This window comes from Protopterus annectens, chromosome 1.part1 (genome assembly GCF_019279795.1).
Source record: "Protopterus annectens isolate FY-2018-M chromosome 1.part1, PAN1.0, whole genome shotgun sequence".
In the NCBI taxonomy this organism is placed as follows: Eukaryota; Metazoa; Chordata; order Ceratodontiformes; family Protopteridae; genus Protopterus; species Protopterus annectens.
The window spans coordinates 790,425,948-790,442,358 of NC_056726.1; the positions used below are offsets into that span (position 1 = coordinate 790,425,948).

At 43.7% G+C, this 16,411-nt stretch overlaps 1 protein-coding gene across 2 annotated transcripts in view; it reads right to left on the reverse strand.

Moving 5' to 3' along the window:
- Positions 1–16,411, reverse strand: part of EPG5 (ectopic P-granules autophagy protein 5 homolog) — a 2,535,958-nt gene that overhangs the window by 2,265,389 nt on the left and 254,158 nt on the right. The window lies entirely within an intron of this gene.

A 16,411-nucleotide genomic window follows, 5' to 3' on the forward strand; every position in this document is an offset into this window, starting at 1 on the left:
TTCACTGTACCTAAGCAGGCATGTCCAAAGGGCAGTTTCAGGTGTACTCTCCGGTCCAACTGCTGAATCTGGGCATTTTGAGGCAATGTTACAATTGCATCATGTACACAGACAACCCTCTTCTTCTTCCACCAAACACTAATACATGCGAGAGATGCAACTATACAGCCAAACTGGAGGCTAAGCTCTCTCAACCCAAGACTGGACCAGGCAGTCAAGAGGAGAAGGGAATTACTTGCATTACACCCCCAGTCTCACATAGACCTATGAAACCAGCACCAGCAAAAAACACACATAAATACACGAAAACATACTCGGAGACTCTAAATAAAAATCTGCAGAAGCAACAAAGACCTCCAAAGCAGACATCCAAGCAACCTCCACCCCCCCCCCCCAACACAAACCATGAAACACATACTTCACAAAACCAGTGTGCCACACAATCACAACCTTTAAGGCAAAATAACATACCTAAAACACTAGTAATAGGTGACTCTATAGTCAGGCACACTGACGTCCCACTCACTAGGCTGAACAAGGAGAAGGTTACTGTTAGCTGCCTGTCGGGTGCCAGGATCCGCCACATAACACAAGCACTCAGATCACTCCAGAACACGTACAAATATGACTCTGTCATTGTCCATGTTGGTGTGAATGACCTGAGCCGCACCTCCCTGGACTACATGAAAAGAGACATGGCTCTCTGATCACGTAGCCCAGGCCGGTATGACCCTGATCCTGAGTAGCATCCTGCCTCACCAAGAATGATACCACAGTATAGAGAAAAAATTATCAATTTCAACAATTGGCTAAGGTTCTGGTGTCATTCAAAGGATCCAGTGTCTGTCAGCCTGGGATGACATGCTCGACAAGCCACACTGCTTCTCTAGAGATGGCTTGCACCTGTCACCCTTAGGCTTTCGAATACTGGCCAAGACTCTTGCCACCCCCATAGTGCCTTTTTTAGGCAAGACTGAAAAGACAAACCCACTGCCGTAAATAGCACAAGTAACAAAAAACTGAGGGTAATGCTACTCAATGCCAGAAGTCTAAACCTCAAAATGCACGCACTCGAGGCAATCCTCAGTATGGAGAAAATCGATATATGTGCAGTAACAGAAACCTGGTTAAAGGCTCCGAAGAGCACCCCAGCACTACCAGGCTACAACTCACACCATACATTTTGGCCACAAAACCCAGACCGAAATACAAAAGGCGGGGGAGTATTCATATTCATCAAGGATACCACACCTCCAGGTTAGTGGCACAGCACGATGCTTCAGAGATCATCCACATGCAATTAACAATGGGCAAAACTGCTATTCAAATGATAGCTTGCTACAGATCACCCACCATGTCCCAGGACCCCCCACTCCACATTCCTGGAAACATAAAGGTCCTACCAAATACCCTGATATTGGGTGATTTCAATTACCCAAACATTAACTGGGAGAACTACTCAGGTACATACTCCCTTGCCCAACATTTCCTAGAATCTATAAACTCAAAACACCCTGGATCAACTGGTCAACACCCCCACCAGAGGTGACAACATAATGGACCTGGTCATCACCAACATGGGCGACCGTGTTCCACACCGGAGGCCATCCCCTCACTGGTTAGATCTGACCATAAACTAATCACTCTGGATATCCACATTCCGCCACCACGCCCGGTGAAAGAAACCACCATGAAAAACTTTTCAAAAGCAAACTTCACATTACTTAAGACCGAGGTGGGAAGTTTCAAAGCCCCCATGCTAAAGGATAACGCTGTCCAAGCTGCAAATTCCTTTACTAATGCACTCTACGGGCACTTACAAGAATGCATGGATCGTACTATCCCAAACAAAACCAAGACTCACTCCTCCAGGAAAAGGAAACCAGTCTGGTGGACCCCTGCCATAAACAAGCTATATACAATAGAAGGAGGAAACTAGTACAGACAAGAGTAAAATCCCAAGAAGGGAAGACATCCCTGATCAGTATCAGCAAGAAACTACGTTCCCTCATAAAATCATCCAAGGCTAGCTTCGAAAGAAAAATTGCCATGGACTCCAAAGATAACCACAAGGCATTCTTTAGCTATATCAAGAATCTAAGTGGCAATTCTCAGATCTGCTCGGAGTTATAGTGCAGAATGGCACAAAATAAACTGAACCGACCGATATAGACAACACCCTGGCAGACAGGTTCAGTGCAAACTTCACCCCCCTTTCACCCCCAAAAGGGCCCATAACTATACCAGAAGAATGTAGAGCCCCTGAAATCACAGACACTCAGGTTAAAACAGCCCTCTCCAAAGCCAAAAACACAGCATCAATGGGACCGGACGGTGTCCCAGGCTGCGTCCTACATGAGCTCAAAGATGAACTAACCCCTCACCGAAACACACTGTTTAAACTCAGCCTCTCCATAGGCTACGTGCCCACAGAGTGGCACACAGCAAAGGTTATTCCACTTCACAAAGGTGGAGCCACAACAGACCCCAGGAACTATCACCCTATAAGCCTGACTAGCTTGGTCTGCAAAGCTAAGGAGCGCATCATCATGGATCTCATTAACAGAGACACTGGAAACCTCCAAACACTGGACCCTACCCAGTTCGGCTTTGTTAAGGGCAGATCATGCCTCCTAAACCTGGTGGACTTCTTTGAGACAGTTACCAAGGCTACAGACGAGGGAAAGGTGGTCCACAGCCTACCTAGACCTTGCAAAGGCTTTCAACACCATTTCACACTCAGGTATTATAGAAAAGCTCACCAGCCTGAACATAAACCCCTACGTCACGAGATGGGTTGCCAACTGGTTCATGGACAGAACCCACATGGTAAGAGTTGCGGGAGCTAGGTCTGACTCTAAACCGGTTACAAGTGACATTCCCCAGGGCTCAGTCCTATGACCCCTCCTGTTCAGCATATACTTCTCAGAGGTACAGGCAAGCACAGGAGGGCTATGGCTGACCAAGTTCACAGTTGACTGCAAACTAGGGGCTATAACTGACTCTCCGGCTGACAAAGACATCCTCCAAAAGGGTCTCACTGAGACAGATACCTGGTGTCAAAACCATGGCCTCAAGCTAAATGCCAAAAAGCGCATAGTCATCCCCTTTGGAAAAAACAAAGTACCCACAAACTACCACATAGGTGGCAGCCCCCTAAATACGGAAGACGTAATAAGGGATCTGGGGACCCAAGTAGATAGTAACCTCTCCTTTGATCACATTGCTAAAGTGGTTAGAAAATCCTTCTATGTGGCCCACCTAATCAAAAAAGGGTTTGCATCCAGATCAAAAAGGTCATTGGGCCCCTCTATGCATCACTCATCAGTCCCATCATAGAGTACAATGCCCCATTTGGGATGTACCTTACAAGATACCTGCAACAACTGGAAAGACCACAGAAGTACCTCACCAAGAGGATCACTGGCCTCAAGCAGATGCCCTATGCAGCTTGAATGAAGAAACTCCAGCTGTACTCGGTTGCATATCGCCTACTCAGAGGTGATCTCTGCCTGGCATACAAGGCCATGTCCAACCCCGAATTGATGGACATGCTCCACCTAAAGAAAACCGTATCCCCTCGAGCCACACGCTCCAGGGATCTAAACCTCACCACAACAATAAATAAGACATGCTGGAGGTATAGATTCCTGTCCCAGAGACTTCCCATGCTCTGGAACAAGATTCCAATCTACATTAGGCAGAGCTCCTCGCTAACCCTCTTCAAGAGAAACCCTGACGAGCGGATGGGAAACAGAAAGTTTACCCCAGGGATCACTTCAATGGCTCTGCTGGACAGAGGCACAGGGAACTAATCTAAGGGGGTGGCGAAAGCCAAAACATTCTGGCTAGGCTTATAAATGTCTTTGGGCAGATAGCTTAGTACCTACCTATGAACTTATTCCTCCAATGGAGCTCTGGAAGTTTGTACTGTAAATTCCAAAGAGCGAAGCCTACACTTTTTGACAGAATCGCATCATGTTTCAAACAAATGTTCAAATCTCTACAACCAAAGGGGTAACTAAAGAAGTGTAAATGGCAAACTCTTCAACCCAAACTATTTATACAGTGGTTGCATTCTTTGGGTTCTAGGTTTTAAATAAAAAGTCATGAACTCACCATAACATTCCATTTGTGTTTTCCATTTTCACTCTTCCTCAACTGTTGGGTTCGGATCCAATACTCAGATCCGACTCAGCCGCTTCTTCCAGATCATAGGATTTTTTGAACTCTCAAGCTCTTCCCTTTACCCATAATGCTCCACCTACCTAACATACAGTTAACAGAATATTGGGAAAACAGAAAATAATGGAAGCTGGAGCTCAAACAAGGAGCTGAGGTTCCTACAACATTCTTAAATCTCTCTAGAATTAAAATAAAGACGGGGGTAGGTGGGTGGGAAGTTGAGGAAGAATGAAAATGGACAACACAGACAGAACAACATGGTGAGTACATAACTTTTTAAACTGATGTTGTCATTTTCATTCATTACTCAACTGTTGGGACAGTGCTGCGGTAGCATTGTCGCCTCATAGCAAGATGTTGTCCCGTTTGATTCTCAGCTAGAGCGTCTTCTGTGTGGAGGCATACGTGAATGGGGCATGCCTTTGTTGAAGGTTGTGCGTCAGGGCTGGTAACCCGGTAACGTAAAAATCCACTACCAAACATTAGCGGACCGGAGCTCCGCTGTGGCGACCCCTAACCGGGAAAAGCAGAAAGACACAAACAAACTCAACTGTTGGGACAGAGTCCCAAGCTACCTAAATCCTGGGAAGACTTTAAGGATATTCCAGAGCACCACCAAACCAAAGACTGCTCTTCCTCTAGAGACCAGATCTAGCTTGTAATGAGCAATAAAGGTATGTGGATTAGCCCAAGTTACAGCTGCACAAATATCATCTAAGGAAGTTCTAGACAAAAAGGATGAATAGGTTGCCATAGATCTCGTGGACTGGGCTCTATGTGGTTTTGGTAAAGGTAGACTTTTTGATAAACAAAATAATGCAATCAGTTAACCATTTGGCCAAAGTGACTTCAGATACTAGTTTGCCTAGTTTGGAATCAGTAAAAGAACAAACAATCATTCAGACTTTCTTAAATACATAGTTCTGTGAAGTTAGAAATGTAGTTAGCTGTGCAAATCCAATAAATGTAACATATACTTGCCTTTGTTTAAGACGATTGGAAAGAAAATTAGGAGATTAATTATTACCTGATTAATATTAGACTCAGAGACCACCTTTGGTAAAAAGGATGGATTAGGCCCTAAAGATACCCTATCCTTGTGAAAAAACAAATAATGAGGTTTAGAAGACAAAGCTTGAAGTTTGGAAACTCTTCTGACAGATGTAATAGTAACTAAGAAAATAGTTTTCAAAGTCAAAAGTTTTAGATCCGATTATCCAAAGGTTCAAAGGGATACTGAGTGAAGGCCTGAACCATGTTTAAATCCCAAGGAGGGAGTTAAATATTCCTCTTAGAAAAGCTTTGCAAAGTTTAGAAGCAGCTAAATTGGAATTATTTACTCCCAGATGAAAGTTGGAAATGGCTGCTAATTGAACTTTAATAGTTGAGAAACTAGCACCTTCATTGAAAATTGTAGCTAGAAAGTCAAAGACATTTGAAATCGGTGTTGAAAAGAGGTCTAAGTTTTGCTTAGGACCCAAAGAACAAATATTTTCCATTTACTCTTGCAAGTCTTTCTGGTGGAAGTTTTATGGGAAGACAGCTTGAGACCTGTTATGTCTGGATGAATCATGCCTGTCAGCTGAGACAGGAGATCTGGAGTTGGATCCAGAATTCAAGGTGGATATATAAGATAAGGCCAGAGGAATGACCACCAAATCTGACAAGGCCAGTAAGCAGCAACAAGGATAACTGTGCTCCTCAATCGAGATGCTTTCTGTAGAAATTTGGGAAAGAGGGGTAATGGGGGGGTGAATATAAAGGAGACCAGGGGGCCAAGCATGACATATACCATCCCTTAATGACTCCCCTGATGGGAGAATCACAGCAAAGAACCTGCTTCATTTGTTGTTGAGGGGAGAAGCAAAAAGATTGCAGTATGGTTGGCCCCACTGACAGAAAATTTTCTTCAGCATGCTGACATTGACTGACCACTTATAATGCATCAAAATGGACCTGCTTTGTTTGTCTGCAATTATGCTAGATATCCCTACGATGTGTGTTGCTATTAGAAAGTGAATGAAAGAGATTGACCATTGCCAAACAGCTTCTCAACAAAGAGGATAAGAACTGGTTCCCCCTTGTTTGTTGATGTGCCAGACTACTGATATATTGCCTGTCTGAATCACAGTATTCCTGACTGGGATAGTGTCTTGAAATGCCTGCAATGTTAGGAGGACAGCTGTCATCTCCAGGACACTGATATGCATCTTGGCCTCTTCGGATACCAAGTGCCTTGGATTGTCCTTCCCAAAAAATGCTCTCCCCCCACTGAGCTGTTAAGTGTCCATGGTCACTGTGGCCTTGGGCTGAGGGAGAACAAAAGGACAGCCTTTGTGTAGCTGAGTGGAGTGGATTCACCACAGAGGTTAATTCTTGTATGCTTCAGTGATTTTGACTGGCACGGATAATGGATGTCGAAGAATGGACCACTGAGTGGCCAGGGTCCACTGAAGGATTCTCATGTGGAACCTGGCTAGCAGAATCAGAGTGACTGCTGCTGACAAGGAAACCAAGGCTTTAAGCATCAGTCTGGTCGAAGGGAAGAATTCTGAACTATATTTTTGACCTGGACTTGTACGGTATCTATTGACCGAAGAAGAGAAGCTATTTGCGTGACTGTATTCAGATGAGCACCAATGAATTCCAGACTCTGATTTGTTATAATTCATTACTATTCCCAGATGGGAGGTAGGTAGTCCCTTGTATGAATCAGTTCTTGCTTGGTTGGAACAGTCAGGAGCCAGTTGTCTAGATAAGGAAATACTCAGAATCTGAGCAGTCTAGTGAACTGCTACAACTGCCATGCACTTGGTGAACACCCTGGGGGGCTGTGATGAGACCAAAGGGCAGTGCTATGAACTGGTAAAGACTGGCTCCCAGTTAGAACCATAGGTATCTTCTGAGCACCTGTTTTTTTTTTGATACAACAGTGTGCATCCTGAAGATATATTGAGCATATCCGGTCATCCTTGTGCAGAAATGGCAGACTGGACTAAACCATGGATCTTCTGGAACTCTGTGTACTGACCAGACTGGTTTAGTTTGCTGAGATCCAAAATCAGTCTCAAGTCCTCTGTTTTTTTTTTTTGGCCCTAGGAAGAAACATGAGTCAGTTCCAGATCCTCTCTCTTCTGGGGGGACACCTTGGATGACTCCTTTTTTTTTTTTTTTTTTTATTGAATTCTATACCCATCTGATCCACTAAACTGATTGGTATATTTTTTTGCACTGTACTGCATTTATATATTTGCTTCATTGTTTATTGCTGGCCACTGTCCTCTGTATTCTGTCTACATCATTTACTTCTCAGGGTAGTTCAGTAGCTAGTTTCAGGTGGGGTTGTTTTGCTTTTTGTGGTGTCAGGCCACCTAAAGTGTTAGCTATTGGCCAACATCTCAGTGTTTATCTGATTGCCTGAGGTTTATTTTCTCTGTTGTACTTCCAGTACAAAGGCCTACATTTCTGTGAAATTGTGCAGAGCTGTTATAGCAGAGCTTACTGCCTGGTTGTGTTGGATTACATAACCACTGGATACACCAAACTGAGAAGTATATTTTTTGCACTTGATTTGTACTGTACTGCATTTATATATTTGCTTCACTGTTTATTGCTGGCCTTTGTCCTCTATATTCTGTCGGCATTGTTTGTTTTTCCCGCCCTCTCACCCAAGTGTTGTTGTACTCTTAAACTTGATGGCTTTGGAACTGCCCATCCCAGCTGTGAAATTGATTATGGTCACTCGTCCCATTCCCATCTCATTTGCTCAATTGACTGAGTACAGAGAGAGCATTTGGGAATGCTTGAACTATCTTGTGTTTCCTCTCTCTCCACTTAATACAAAATATACTTTACTCAGTTGCTTTTACTGTAATTGTATTATTCCTACATTATCTCTTTCTTTTTGCCGTGTGCTCTTAAGTGTTTAAGTGCTTTTACTCTGCTGCATTTATTACTGCTTGCTAGTAGCCTGATTAAATGTATCTGTTATTCTAAGCATCTTAGTTTTGGTTTTAGCACTTGTGCTTCAGGCCAGTTACTTTACATTTAAGAAGGTTTTTGTGGTCTACACTCTTGTGGTCAAACCCTTATCAAAACCCTCGCTCCATAAGTCTGCCCAAGTATTCGGAACATTATGTCTTGACAATTCACATCAATTTCTCCTGCTAGCCTGGTCGATATGTGCATACTGAGACAGTGTACCAACTACCTCATGTTTACTAAAAGCCATCTTCTCCTAGCACATAATTCTTCTACCTGTGAGAAATGCATCTACATCAGTAACCTGGAATCCATACTCTCTCGCTCCACAGTTAGTACTCCTGACAAAGAGGAGATTGCCAGCACAAACACCACACCACTCACATCACATAACCAAGCACAACACACCTATGCAGAGGTCCTCAATAAAAACTTATCTAAACAGCAGAGACCTCCAAAACACACTCACAAACATTCCACACACAACACCAAACACATCACACATAGCAGAAAATACATCAGTGTCTCACAAACACAGCCCATAAGGCAAAACAATAAACCATAACAGTACACAATGCATAACACTAGACCAAATTATACTAGTCACTGGCAACTCAATTTTGAGACACACCAATGTCCCCCTCACCAGGCTTGACAAGGGGAAGGTTATGGTCAGCTTTCTGTCTGGTGTTAGAATCACCTACATCACTCACCCACTAAGTCTTTACACAACAAGTCCAAGTATGACTTTGTCATTATCCATGTTCGTGTAAATGACTTGAGACGTACCTTCCTGGACTATATGAAGAGAGACATGATTGAGCTCTCAGAGTATGTGTCCCAGGCAGTTATGACCCTAGCCCTAAGCAGCATCCTACCTTCACTAAGAGTGCTATCACAATATCAACAAAAAATAATTGACTTCAAAACTGGCTTAGCTTCTGCTATCACTCCAAAGGGATCCAGTATCTGTCTGCCTGGGATGACATGACTGACAGGCCTTAATGCTTTGCCAGAGATGGCCTCGACCTGTCACCACTGGGATTCCGGATTCTGTCCAAGGCTCTCACCTCCCCCATTGATCATTTTTTAGGCAATGTCCCAAAGATAAATCTTCCAACATAAAAGATCTGTCAAAAAGCAAATTGAAGGTCATGCTGCTTAATGCTACAAGCCTTAACCTGAAAATGCACTCACTGGAGGGTCTGCTTGCACTGGAAGATGCCAATGTCTGTGCGGTCACAGAAACTTGGTTCAGGGCTGCGAACAGCACCCCTGCCTTACCAGGCTACACCTCATTCCACACATTCTGACCCCCCCCCCCCAAATGAGGTCAGGAAGACAAGGGTGGTATAGTCTCCATCTTCATTATGGATAGGTACACCTCCAGACTGGTTTGCCAGCATGACGCACAGGAACTACTCCAAGTGCAACTGACAGTTGGCAAGACACTCATCCTAGTTACAGCCAGCTACAGATCCTCCTCCATGACTCAGGACACCCACTCCTCTTACCTGGAACTACTTGACTCCATCAAGGTACCCCCTAACACCCTGATCCTTGGTGACTTCAACTACCCCACCTTAGACTGGGTGAACTATTCCTGCACTAATGCACTCACTCAACGATTCCTTGACTTCATCAATTCTAATGCAGTAGACCAGCTCGTCTCATCCCCCACAAGGAGAGATAACATTATGGACTTGGTTCTCAATAACATGGGCGACCGCTGCACCACTCCCAAAGTATGTTCTTCCCTGGTGAGATCAGATCAATGAACTGTCTCATTCGAAGTTTCTATCACACCCAACCCCCCCACCAGCCGTAATCAAGCTAAAAAACTTCTCAAACGCTGACTACAACCTCCTAAGGGTGGGTATCTGTGGCTTCACACTACTGTCCCTTCTCAGAGGATGCAGACAAATATGCTGAACAGTACACAATGCGGTATACAAGCACCTGTACAACTGCATGGACTCAGCCATACCCAACAGAACTAAAACCTGCTCCTCCAGGAAACACAAAAGTACAGTTGTGTACATTTACCATAAATGTAGATGTTCGAGTGTATTCACTGATGCAGTCATTACATTTGGGTAATCTGCTGGCAGGTTGCTCTCAGTCGGCCTGAATAACAAAGTCTTGGGTCCTGCGTCGACTGCTGTCTCCTCTTCCATGACGTCAGGTCGTCAGGGGTATAAAACATGCAGCCGATGCCATTTTAATTAGTTTTTCTTGCCCCCCCCCCCCCAAATGGGGAGCAAAAAAAAAAAAAAAAATATATATATATATATTTATATATATATATATATATATATATATAAATAAATGTCCACAGCACATACAGGAACAGACAGCTGTAATCTCCTCAAGAACACGTCCTCAGGTAGTGATAGAGAATACGTTCATCTAAGAATAATCCAACTCCACATCACCATAAAACAGAATCTTTATTCATAGGAAGTGGCTTTCGAAGGCTTTGTCAAACTTTACATCCTCCATAGTCAGTGGAATCTTAATATAGTATAACATCACCACCTAACAGGATATTAACATACTCAATTAATCAATTAAAAGCAGAAGCAGGGACACACCTTCAAACAAAACCCCCTACTTAGAGTTCTAAAACTTCTACAAGGATTCTAAATCTAAATCTCATAGTACATAAATATAAAAAATATAAAAGACATTGCCATCTTTTATATTTTTTATATTTATGTACTATGAGATTTAGATTTAGAATCCTTGTAGAAGTTTTAGAACTCTTTAAGTAGGGGGTTTTGTTGTTTGAAGGTGTGTCCCTGCTTCTGCTTTTAATTGATTAATTGAGTATGTTAATATCCTGTTAGGGTGGGGTTGATGTTATACTATATTAAGATTCCACTGACCACGGAGGACGCAAAGTTTGACAAAGCCTTCGGGTGAAAGCGCTCACTTCCTATGAATAAAGATTCTGTTTTATGGTGATGTGGAGTTGGATTATTCTTAGATGAACGTATTCTCTATCACTACCTGAGGACGTGTTTTTGAGGAGATTACAGCTGTCTGTTCCTGTATGTGCTGTGGACATTTATTTATCATTTTATTTTTGAGCACAGGAGCATTGTGTCCTACTGTGGTTTTCTTCATTTGGTTATTTTTATACATATATATATATATATATATATATATATATGTATGTATGTATGTATATATATACGTATGTATTTAGGAACACAAAAAAATTTACCTCCACCTAAAAGCAAATACACCACAAAGGCTTTTGAGCATAGTGAAGGAAAGAATAGGTATAATAATGGAGAAGAAAAGGGGGCTGGCGGGTGGGTAACCCGAACTGCAACAGTGAATACACTCGAACATCTACATTTATGGTAAGTGTACACAACTGTACTATGTTCATCGTGTTCCACTGTTGCAGTCATTACATTTGGGTAGTATCCCAAAGCAATGGATGGGAGGATGGAATTATACAGCATTTGGAGCAGCTATAAGGCTCTGCAGGACAGCAGTGGCAAAGCCTGCCCTGGATTTAGAAAAGAGAGGTAAATGGTAATGTTTGGTGAATGTATGACCTGAGCTCCAAGTAGCAGCCTCTAGAATGTCTCTGGTAAGAACCAATCTGAGAAAAACTGCAGAAGTAGATGCAGCCCTGGTGGAGTGGGATCTGATCCCCTTGGGGACAGGTTTACCATGGTGCATGTAGCAGAAACAAATACAATGGCTTATCCATTTTGAAATAGTCTGCTTTGATATAGCCTTCCCCTCTGCCCCTGCAGAAAATGCCACAAGTAGTTGCTCAGGCTTTTTTAGAGATTTTGTTCTGTAGAATCTTAGTTGTCAGTGTACATCCAATGAATGCAGAATCTACTCCCCCTTGTTTTGCGGATTTGGGAAAAAAGTTGGCAGGTGAATGGTCTGGTTAAGAGCCACACCAGATACCACCTTAGGCATAAAAGAAGGATTGGTCCTGAGGGACACCCTGTCCGAGTAAAAGATAATGAAAGGCTCCACTGCCATGAGAGCCTGTAGTTCTGAAACCCTTCTAGCTGAAGTGACTGCCAAAGGAAAGGCTGTCTTCCAAGAAAGAAATTTTATATCTGCGGTGGCAGCTGGTTCAAATGGAGGTAGGGTGAGTTTTTCCAGCACAAAATTGAGGTCCTATGCAGGAGTCAGTGCTCTCCTGGGAGGCCTTAAAATTTTGGCCCCTCTGAGGTACTGCTTTAGCAGGGGATGAGAAAAGAGAGGAGGCACTGTGTTGTAATGAGCCGAGATGGCAGTGGCATGGATTTTTATTGAAGAAAAAGGTAGGCCCTTGTGAGACATCTCAGTTAAGTATTGCAAAATCTGAGGAATATTGGGCTTTGCTGTGTCTATTACTTGTGCTTAGTTCCAAGCACAGAATCTCTTCCATTTATCAGCATAAGATTTTCTAGTACTAGGCCTTCTAGCCTCCAAAATGACATCCATCACAAGTTTACTGCGAGATGTGATTAGTGAAATTAGTTGATTAGCCATGCTGCAAGATTCAGAGTTTGAAGCTGAGTGTGCAGAATTTGACAGTTCTGCTGAGACAATAGATGAGGTGTCTGAGGCAAGTATCACGGAGGAAGGTGTGACATATTCCTTAGAAGAGGGTACACCAGTGTTGGCGAGGCCAGTCCGGAGCAATCAGAATCATTTTTGTTTTTATCCTGTCTGACTTTTAGTAAGATCTTGGAGAGTAAAGGCAGAGGGGGAAAGGCATAGACTGATAGGTTTTTCCAGCTGAAGGATAGAGCATCCACTTTCCATGCTTTCTCGTGATGAGTTCTTGTGCAGAATTTGTCAAACTGATAGTTTTGAGGAGAGGCAAATAGATCTATGTCGGGGCTCCCCGATTTTCATGTCAACATGCTGAAGATTTGTGGATCCAGTTTCCATTCATGTGGGTCCATACGATTTCTTCTTAGGTAGTCTGCCAGAGTATTTTGCTTTCCTGGCAGGAATTGAGCTTGAAGATGTATTTGGTAAGTCAAGGCTGTGTTCCACAAGGCCATGGCTAGTCTGCAAAGGGGGTAGGAGTGGGTACTCCCCCGCTTGTTTATGTACCACATAACTGTGATGTTGTCCGTCCTTATCAGTAGTTGTCCTGGATGAAGGAAGTCCTTGAAGGCTGTCAGAGCATTCTGTACAGCTAGCATTTCTTTCTGGTTGATATGTAGATGCATTTGATTTGGGCTCCATTTGCCCTGAATGCATTTTCCTGCCAGATGGGCCCCCCCAAGCATAGTCTGATGCATCTGTAGTTAGGGTTTGGGTGGCAGAGGGTAGAATGAATGACAGTCCCTTGTTTTGTTGACATGCCTCTGCCCACCAAATGAACTCCTGCTGCAGGCAGGGAATGAGAGGGTTCATTGTTTCCAGGGTGTGAAAATGTTGACTCCATGAGTTTTTTAGGTACCATTGAAGTTTCCTCAAATGCAGTCTTGCATATGGAATTAATAGAATGCAGGATGCCATGAACCCCAAAGCCTGCAGAATTTGCCTTGCAGATAGCTGGGTTTTTGTTTCCACATGTTTGAAGTATGTTGTCAATTGAATTTGTCTGGCATGAGGTAAGCCATCTGGGCAGTTGTATTCAGGCTTGCACCCAGGAATGTAATTATATGAGAGGGTACCAGCTGTGATTTCTTTTTGTTTATGGTGTACCCTAGGCATGCTAGAAGCCTTTTTACAAACGCCAGATGCTGAAGAAGAGTGCCCTTGTCCTCTGCCTGAATGAGACAATCGTCCAGATATGGATAAATATGAATGTTTCTTTGTCTGCAAAATGCAATTACTGGTGCCAGGCACTTTGTGAAGACCCTGGGGGCAGTAGATAAGCCAAAGGGCAGTGCAGAGAAAGTACAGTTTTGTACCTACCATAAATGTAAATGTCCGATAGACATGCAACTGCAGTCATAACATGTGGGTTGTCCTACCTCAGGCAGCCCTCGGTCGGCCAGATTCCAAAGTCTGGGTCCGACGTCGGCTGATGTCGCATTTCTCTCCGACGTCAGAGCGGCCGGAGTACATAAGCATCAGCCGACGCCATTTTCTTCAGTGTTTCTTCCCCAGATGCCAGGTGCCCTCCAAGGAAGGCTGTAATCAAATTGGAAGACAAAAACAGGATTCCAAACAAATAAATGAGCAATAAAACAAATACACCATAACAGATATCCCCAGCTAAGAGTAACAGGGATAGGAGTGGACCCTAGGCATAGAGGGGTATGGAGGGAGGGAAAATCCGACTGCAGTTGCATGTCTATCGGACATCTACATTTATGGTAGGTACAAAACTGTACTATGTCCTTCAAGAATGCAACTGCAGTCATAACATGTGGGTAGAATACCATAGCTTAGCTGGGGAGGAGGTATGCACTAGGAAAGAGATGGTGTGGCAATCAAACCCTGCAGGACTGCCGAAGCAAAGCCTGCTCTGGATCTGGAATATAGAGTGAGATTGTAGTGTTTGGAGAATGTATGCACGGAGCTCCATGTAGCAGCTTCTAGAATGTCCTTGGTAGGCACCCTCTTAAAAATGCTGTAGAGGTGGCTGTAGCTCTGGTGGAATGTGGTCTGACATTGGCTGGAACAGTCTTTCCATGAAAGGAATAACAGAATCTGATGCAATGTCCAATCCATTTAGAAATAGTCTGTTTTGAAATTGCTTTTCCTTGGACTGCAGGGGTGTAAGCTACAAAAAGTTGTTCAGACTTCCTACTGGCCTTGGTTCTGTCCAGGTAGTATCGAAGTTGTCTGTGAATGTCCAAGGTATGCAAAAGTCTTTCCCCCTTATTCTCAGGATTGGGGAAGAAAGCAGGCAGATGAATGGCTTGATTTAGAGAAACCCTAGATACCACCTTTGGCATAAAGGTAGGGTTGGTCCTTAATGAAACCCTGTCTCTGTGAAAAAAAATAAAGGGTGGTATTGCCATTAGGGCCTGTAGCTCCGAAACCCTTCTTGCTGAGGTAATTGCCAACAGGAAAGCTGTCTTCCATGAGAGAAATTGCAAGTCAACTGAAGCTGCTGGCTCAAAAGGAGGTAGAGTCAGTTTTTCTAAGACAAAATTGAGGTCCCAGGCTGGCACTGGGGCCTTTCTTGGTGGCTTAATGTTCTTGATTCCCCTGAGGAATTGTCTTAGTAAGGGTGAGAGAAAACAGGAGGATCAGTGTTGTATCTAGCTGAAATAGCAGATGCATGTATCTTTATGGAAGAATATGAGAGGCCATTCTTTAACATATCTGCCAAATATTCCAAGATAAGTGGGATGTTCAGCAATGAAGCATCATGTCCCTTGCTGGTATTCCAATTGCTGTATCTTTTCCACTTTGCTAAGTAAACCTTCCTGGTGGATGGTCTTCGAGCCTCTGTTAGTATCCGCTGAACTTCCTTAGAGAGAGATAAGCTGAAGTTATTTATGGGATCTCCCAAGCTGTTAGCTGCAGTGTCTGAAGGTTTGGATGCAGTGTTTCGAAATTGTGTTGAGTCAAAAGTAGAGGACACTGAGGGAGGGCCCACCTCCTGGTGTAACATATGCTCCGTAGTAGTGGGTACCAGTGTTGTCTTGGCCAATCCGGAGCTATTATGATTCCCTTGGGCTTCTCTGCTTTGATCTTTAGTAATACTGAGGTCATCAGTGGCAGAGGTGGGAATGCATAGATTGCTAGGGAGTTCCAGTTGAATGAGAGGGCATCTATTTTCCAAGCTTTTGGATGGTATGTCCTTCTGCAAAAATTTGGTAGAAGATGGTTGAGGTGAGAGGCAAATAGGTCCACTTCTGGCTTGCCCCATGTCGAAGTGAGTTGTCTGAAGGCCTTCGGATGTAACCTCCACTCGTGTGGATCTGTGAAATTCCTGCTTAGGCTGTCCGCCAACACATTGTCTTTTCCTGGAACAAACTGGGATTGTAACTGGATGTTTAGGCTCAGTGATTTCTCCCAAAGCTGCATTGTCAGTCTGCAAAGGGGATAAGAGTGGGTGCCCCCCTGCTTGTTTATGTACCACATCACAGTGGTGTTGTCTGTCCGTATCATTAAATGGCCTTGCTGGAGTTGGTGTTGAAAAGCCTCGATGGCATGCATTACTGCCAGCATTTCCTTTTGGTTTATATGCAGATGTGTTTCCTTTGGAGACCATTGTCCTTGTATACACCTGCCTTCCATGTGCGCCCCATCCAAGGTCTGAGGTGTCTGTAGTCATGGTCTGTGTTATCTGTAGTTTTTT